The 7,577-nt window shown below is 43.3% G+C and overlaps 1 protein-coding gene across 5 annotated transcripts in view; it reads right to left on the reverse strand.

Annotated features, from left to right (window-relative positions):
• The window catches only part of RHBDD1 (rhomboid domain containing 1), a 116,389-nt gene extending 108,822 nt beyond the window's left edge, over window positions 1-7,567 (reverse strand). The window contains exon 1 of one of the 5 annotated variants that reach the window (XM_037139234.2): window positions 6,920-7,016. The gene's annotated coding sequence lies outside the window, so the exon portion shown is untranslated. Of the gene's footprint in view, window positions 1-6,919; window positions 7,018-7,415; window positions 7,435-7,501 lie in introns of those variants that run through there. The other 4 variants (XM_037139233.2, XM_053665855.1, XM_053665766.1 and 1 more) reach the window with 4 other exon arrangements.
• Between the last annotated feature and the right edge of the window lie 10 nt (window positions 7,568-7,577).

Genomic DNA, 7,577 nt, shown 5'->3' on the forward strand with positions numbered 1-7,577 from the left:
ATTGGATTATCTTTATACATGAAACATGGAACTCCTGGGTCTCATACACAGCCCTGACTTTTGCTCTGCCGAGAGGCGAATTAGCTCCAATTCCCATCCATCACCACGTATGACTTCCAGTATCAATCATGAGCCAGTTCCTCCTCCCGCAGACTACAAGTTTTAGTGTAATGAGGGCTCATTAAAGTTCCTGGACTGACAGCCCTTCAGACGTGGGTCGCTCAGCCGGCAGACACGCAGTGAGCGTCAAGGCCAGCACTCTCCCTGCAGGAGCACCTAAGTAATTCCACTCTCTCGTTTGCTCCGAGCCAGATTTCTTTGTTTGTTTACCTACAATCAATGAAAAGGTGATAGCCATCACACTCTGAATTAATCTGTGTGAGGACGGTCAGTGAATTATTTATGTAACCAAAATCTTTCCAGCATACAAACTAGTCGAGGGGGAAGAGAAGGCCAGATTTCAGAGATGTTGTTTATGTTCCCGGAAAGCACACAGGACATCCACTAATTACTAGGTGGTAGGGACAGCTCGGGCTTTTTTGCCTGCCCAGCATCAATACCTCCTTCTTTCAGTGGCAGGAAACTACCTCCCACCCACTGGATGTGGTCCTGGAGGGCCCAGCCATCAGCAGTGCCAGTGACCGGAGTTGGAATCATAACCCTCTCTCTGGAATCTAAGACGTGTGTAGAGACCCACGACTTCTGGAGCTGACTCTCACAGCATTAACAAAGAATATTCCAGACCCACCAAGTCTACCCAGACCTCGAGAGCTGACCGAGCTGCTGTCCTTTACCAAGTCCTGGCGGTTTGGTTTTTCTGTCAACGCTTTGAGCTTACCCACACACTTCCAATCTCTTGCTCTTGAATAAATTATCTGGATAAACCAGTTAAGTTAGTTTTCATTGTCTGCAGTCAAAGGACTCTACCCAGAATACTAAGGCATTTGCCAAGGGCTGGCAAGGAAATCCTAGTTCATTTCAAGATCACCAGTTCTCATCTTCTACTGAGTACAATATCCTAGCCCACAGAAGAACCACATCACGGAGGGTACATAAGCAGTGTCTCAAAGGTCTGTGACAGGCCCTGAAGGGAAGAGTGCGCAGAGCTAAAACGTGACTGCGAGAGCACCTTCTGCGTAAGTAACGCCAAGTTCTCTCAGTCACACACTTAGTGGATAAACCTGGACACTGGATGAAGAATGTTATTTCAAAAGGAAAAACCGATGGTCTAAAGTTGTCTTCAATTTACACAAGTTTATGTTTTTAAAGAAATTTCTAATTACTGAAGCATTATGTTTCAAAACCATCGTACTCCCCGACTTTGCTCTTCACTGAAAATAAGACAGGTGTAACATTTCATAAGATGTTATCGCTTCTGACTGAACTTTTGGACAATGAGTCAATTCGATTCGTCTGCTCAAAGAAAGAAGGAAAGCAGAAAGAGAAAAGTGAATGAGCACCTCTTCAACTCCAGACTTCAGGAAAGATGATGGGAGAATCCTCCACGCTTTTCTTTGGAAAGATTTACCTCTTCATTTCTCACCATTATGCAATTCGCTGACAGACTTAAATCATCACATTTTTCTAATCATGAGCCCAGAGAAGAAAACCAATGGATATGAAACTACAGCAATAAAAGCATTAAGCATATAAGTTTATATCTCACTGTCAATATTCCTTCACTTAACAATATCCAAGCATCCACTAAGGGACAAGCTACCACGACTTTGAAAGAGAAGCAGACACACAAACAGCATCATTATAGTGCAATAAAGAACTATAATAGAACTGTTCATAAAAGTGCCTGGGATGTTTAGAAAACAGCACAATGAAGTTTAAAGTTTTGTATGAGGTCTAGGGGCAGAAACACAGAAATCAGAGGTAGGCGTTATCCTTTGGACAATGAGCATGGAGGTAAAATGACCCATGAAACTCAAAGTCAAAGCTGTGAAGCCATCTCACAAAAATAAAAGGATGTGTTTTAAGTCATCACTTGGCAGACATAACAGCCACATGCTGGAAATTTAGAAGTCTATCCTGTTTCTTATTAATACAAATTTCAATGTATACGAATTTTTAGCATACGCTGAAAGAAAGGAGGAAATCTAGCCCTGGCTGGTGTAGCTCAGTGGATTGAGCGTGGGCCTGGGAACCAGAGGATCGCAGTTCGATTCCCAGTCAGGGCACATGCCTGTGTTGCAGGCCAGTTCCCAGCAGGGGACCCATGAGAGGCAACCATACATTGATATTTCTCTCCCTCTCTCCTTCCCTTCCCCTCTAAAAATAAATAAAGAAATAAATCTTAAAAAAATAAAAAAGGAGGAAATCTTGAACCTTTAGTATGAAGGAAGGAATTCTGCTACATGGGCAGTACGCACAGTATTTATTCCTGCATTTGTTCAAACTTAGAATTGCAACAGGTTCAACAGAACACACATGGTCAAAAATCACTGGTATTTGTAACATAAAAAAAATGTAGCAAAATCCTTTTCACAGTGTTGCCCAAGACACTATCCTCAAGGGAAAAACATCCAAAATTAGGAACAGCTGCCAAAACACACACACACACACACACACACACACAGTCCCCTGTATATTATTTAGATAGAATTGAAGTCATTATAATATGTATATAAATTTCATTCGTAACTACCCTGATAATTGTGACTTCTAATTAAAAATGCATCAGCAAGTTAACACCATGGAGAAACAGCTGCTGTTTCACTGACAACACTCCTGGAGCGGAAGGCAGATTTGCGGTCAAATCTGGATGCCATCGCTGACTGGTACGTGACCTGGGGAAAGTCACATCATCAACCATGCCGCTGCGCTGCTTTATCCACAGATGAGAAAGACTCCACTTACTTCCTGGAGTCACTGGGAAGAATCGATGAAATGGCATGTTATGGGAATGCACACGGCACACTCCCAAAGTTTGTTTTCTACTCTCCCTTCCTCTGCAGGAGGGAGTGAGCCTCTCTCTGCCTGCTGTGGCAGGAGGCTTTACTGCTCTGTGACTGTGATATGCACGTGACAGTGCCCAAGGACGTAGGTGGTAAATGACACCAACGTGGAAACCGGAACACAGGCACGGCTGGCGCTCACCTACATCCCAAAGGGCTGTTGCATGCCATCTATTGCTTCCCAGAAATCTGATACATTTTCTTTTCTGAATACAGGCAAAATTATCCACAGGCTCTGAAATGTTACCATCATGATGTTGCACAGAGCAGCTGGTTGGCTGAAAGGGACTCCCCCTCCCCCCACACTCCAGCTGTCACCAGGGAACCCCCTTCCATGTGGGAAAGACAATGCAGTATTACTGCTACTGCTACTCACAACAATCCAACAAATACTTTGCAGTGGAAATTATTTTTCTTACGAAAGCTCACTATTAACTAAAAAATTAACTCTAAGAAACACCCTTTATCATCTAAATGCAAAGCAGCTGCTTTCATACAACAAAAAATCAAGAGGCAGTAAACACAAGTCATGTATTTTTCACGGCCTCCTTGAATCTTTTTCCTTGAATCATTTGTAACACTACACAACAGCCACTTGGAGGGATGGAAAAAAAAAAGCTTAGATGATTTCTCAAAAAATGTGCATAGATGCCACTCTATTTTTGCAGAAATAATCACTCCTCTGCATGAGAAGCTATACGACACACTATGTTTAATCTTTTGCATTAAACCACCGCTGAAAATCTTTTGCGCTGTCTTCAGAACACGTCTGTGATTCCCACTCACAGGAATTCTTCCTGTCGTGACTTTTTAAGGTAGAGCTCATCTCCTGAGGATTTCTACCCGATAGATGAAGAGTTTCACAACCAGTGTCCTGGACCACTAGGTTCCAGGGACATGTCTCTGTGTGTCCCTACAGAGGGCCTGTGCCCTTCACTAAAGCCTCTCTGCTCCTGAGCGTGACACCCAAGATTCTGCTAACGAGGGTTCCCTGCTAAAACACCTGAGGCCCACTGCTTGGATGGCTACAACTGCAGCATGAAAGGAAATCTATCTTTTTAAAGCATTACTTCTATCTTCTTAATGGTCTTTTTAAAAAGAATGTTTACATATACATGCACCTATAACTTTACATAAGTGTACACACTTATCCCCATCCACGAATTACAAAATTATGGCCCTAACTGGGTTGCTCAATTGGTTAGAGTATCTTCCTACACACCAAAGGTTGCAGGTTTGATTCCTGGTCAGGGCACACACCTAGGGTGAGAGTTCGATCGCCTGGTTGGGGAGCATGTGGGAGGCAACCAATTGATGTTTCTCTCTCATATTAATGTTTCTCTCTCTCTCCCCCCCCTTTCCTCTATCTCTAAAACGATCAATAAACATATCCTCAGGTGAGGATTACAACAAATTGAAAATTATGACCTGGTGTGACTACTTTCAAATATTTTCCATTCTCCTAATACACGTACACAAAAATACATAATGCTCTGACCAGCGTGGCTCAGTTAATTAGGCGTCATCCTGCAAAGCAAAAGCTCACCAATTTGATTCCTCGTTAGGGTACATGCCTGGATTGCAGGTTCGGTCCCAGTCAGGGCATGCACAAGAGGCAACCGATACATTCTTCTCTCTCACATTGGTGTTTCTTTCTTTTTCTCCCTACCTTCTCCTTTCTAAAAATAAATCTTTTTAAAAATACACTAAGAATTTTCATCATTTTTAAAAGATAGGACAAAAATGCTCCCTTTATTATTAAATATCCATATTGAAAAATCACTATTTCAGAGCTAACATATTTTCTTCCACTTTGGTGCATGTTTTGAGTGAGGTCTCATCTCCTCTAACGTAGTGTTCCCTTCTATAACTGAGCGTCCCCATTAACGAACTGAAATTGCTTAAATTTTTATCACCCCCTGACCTTCACCTTCCAGTTAACAGCCCCAAAAATCTTATGGAAGTTGCTCTGAATGGTGATAAAACTGAAGATAGTGTTTTTCTATCAGGTTTAGAGTTTAAACTTTCTTCAAGTGGTTGCTTTCTCTGGTTCTCGATAATGTGAAAACTCTGACTTTTCACTTCAGCATCTTTGATTGTTTAAAAAGAAAACCAGTGTGGATTGGTATAACAAAACCATCTCACTCATAAGGAGGAAATGAATGAGACAAAGTTAGGTTTCAGGTGGTAACCACCTTTTTCCACTGTCCGCCATGCAATAGTTATTGGGCCTCTATGTCTAACACCTAGTGGACGTTTTACACTTTATTTCATTTCATTCACTGTCCTGAGGCAATCACACACCATGACTGCCATTTTACAAAAGAGGAAATGAACGTTGGGGGGATGGTAACTTATCTGATATACACAATCAGTAGTGGCAGAAGCAGGGTTCAAAGCAGGGTCTTCCTGACCCCAAATCACTGCAATCTATCTGCCTCTCTGAGACAGAGAACAAGAAAAATGTTTGGGGCCTTGGGAAAATGAATGCTCTATGATGGGAGAGCATTACTAAAATTATTTCTAATACAAACTGATATCTGAAGTGAAAACTCTCTCACCCACAATATCCAGGAGCCAGAGCATGGCCTTGGGAGCAACACGCTCTCATCAAAGCCTGTTGATTAGGCCACAGTGTGGCACTGACCCTTCTCAACATTGGAATGAGTCTAGGCTTTAGGGCAGCTGCTTCAAATCCTGAATATTTTTCTCTCTCTTGCCCTGCCCCGCCCCCTGCCCCGCACTGTGGCCCTCTGGAAAGGAAAAGGAAAAGTTGTGAGTAAACCCAGCAACTGATGATCTGAAAACAACAACAGGTGGCAGGCACACCTAACTCTACTCCTGCGATGCTTCCAGAGAACGAAGCTACGGAGAATGGGTGTGATGAGGCCTTCTCTGCTACCATGAAGCTTTATGACATATGGGAAAGAAAGATAAGGATGAAAACACCTTCGGCCTTGTCCTTTGCTCGAAAGTCACTGCTCCATAATACTTCTCAACTTTAAGGCTAATCTCTGGGCAGTTATCCACCCTACCTTCTTTACCAAATTCTGGCTCAAAAAAAAGGTATAATTAAGGTGAAGAGAACAGAAGGCCCAAAATTTTTAAAGTACTCTTTAACACAATTACTAATTCCATTCTTAAAAATCCTACAGCCAAGTGGTAGTTGGTATTGCCATATGTTTATTAGTATGTGTTGCTATAACTTTTAACTGAATACCCTGCCTTCATTAAACAACCTTGATTATATACAATATAACTGGGAATTCAGAAACAAATAAATAAAATGCCTTCTAAGCAGTGGTCACAATATCTGTGCCCTATACTTCATATTTAACCTAACAAAGAATCCTTCCAACACAATCTATGTATGTATTTTATATAGTCATAAAGGTTATTAAATAACATCTCATCTTTGAGTGTTTTCTAAGGATACTGGTGTTAAACAGTTTTCCCACATTTTCACACTGAATACTCACAGCCCTGTAAAGTAACTTTTGAGTAACTTGTCCAAGATCCTACACCTACAGAGGCTTCGCCTGGATCCATTCCACTCTGTAAAATTCCACTGTGATACCCCAATGGTTGTTCTCACTATGCCAGCACTTCCCAAACTTTAGCACCCGGGTGCACTGGCATCCACTACTAAGACCCCAAAATTTTCATTTTCAACAAGTTCCAAGGTGATGCCATGCTAGTAGTCCTGGGACAACTCAGGAATCCAATGCATTGCTCCTCTGTGTAACATGACCTCTTCCCCAAGCCCTGCTATACCGTCAGCAAATTAAGTTTTTATGGCAGCAAATTAAGTTTTAAGTTTATTAGAACCAGCCAAAAACAAAACAAAACAAAAACAACCCGACATATAAATTTAAGACACCAGACAGGCTTTTAAGAAGCCATTCCAAAGAACTAAAAATAAAAAAGAGGAACTCAGCAGTCAGCGAGCGTACTACCTGCACGTATAGATGGCTCAATCAAGATTAAGCAGTAATTCATTTTGATAGCACCCCGGGTCCCCGAACCTGACTGTGACTCGGTTTTGGAGAGGTTTTTAAGGTCTGAGCAGAAAAGAGTTAAGTTCAAGGAAGCGGATTTCCTTTGCCCTACTAAGAGAACAGCAAGTCACGGTTCCTTGAGCACCTGAAACTGAAAGCTGTTGCTGATGCAACGTCGCTGTAAACTTGGGGCTTTTAAAACTCCCACGGAGCAAACCCCATCCCCTGAGACCCGTGGACAGGAAATTTCCGCTGCGGTCGGCCTCAGAGACCGGGTGAAGACGACCCCGCAGGATCGCTCTAGGAAACGCCCCCCTGATCTCGTACCCCGACTGTGCCTAGGCTGCTGGCTACCGAGGCCACGCCTCCAACCCCGATCCATCCACGCTCCCATTCGCAACCCTGCCCCGGCCCTCGCTGGGCGCCGATAGCCGCCCCGCAGCGTCCTCCCCACCTCCGGTGCCGCAGCCCCAGTTAAAGCCTAAAGAAGCCGCTCAGAAGCAACCGCGCGAACAAAGTCAAACAGACGCGGAAACTCACGCTGTCTACGGCCGCCTGCGTCCGGAAGTCTTTGCTAGCGCTCGTGCGTCATCACGCACAGGCGACGAGCTTGCCC

This window comes from Artibeus jamaicensis, unplaced genomic scaffold (assembly GCF_021234435.1).
Source record: "Artibeus jamaicensis isolate MK-2021 breed Jamaican fruit bat unplaced genomic scaffold, CSHL_Jam_final contig_1015, whole genome shotgun sequence".
Lineage (NCBI taxonomy): Eukaryota > Metazoa > Chordata > Mammalia > Chiroptera > Phyllostomidae > Artibeus > Artibeus jamaicensis.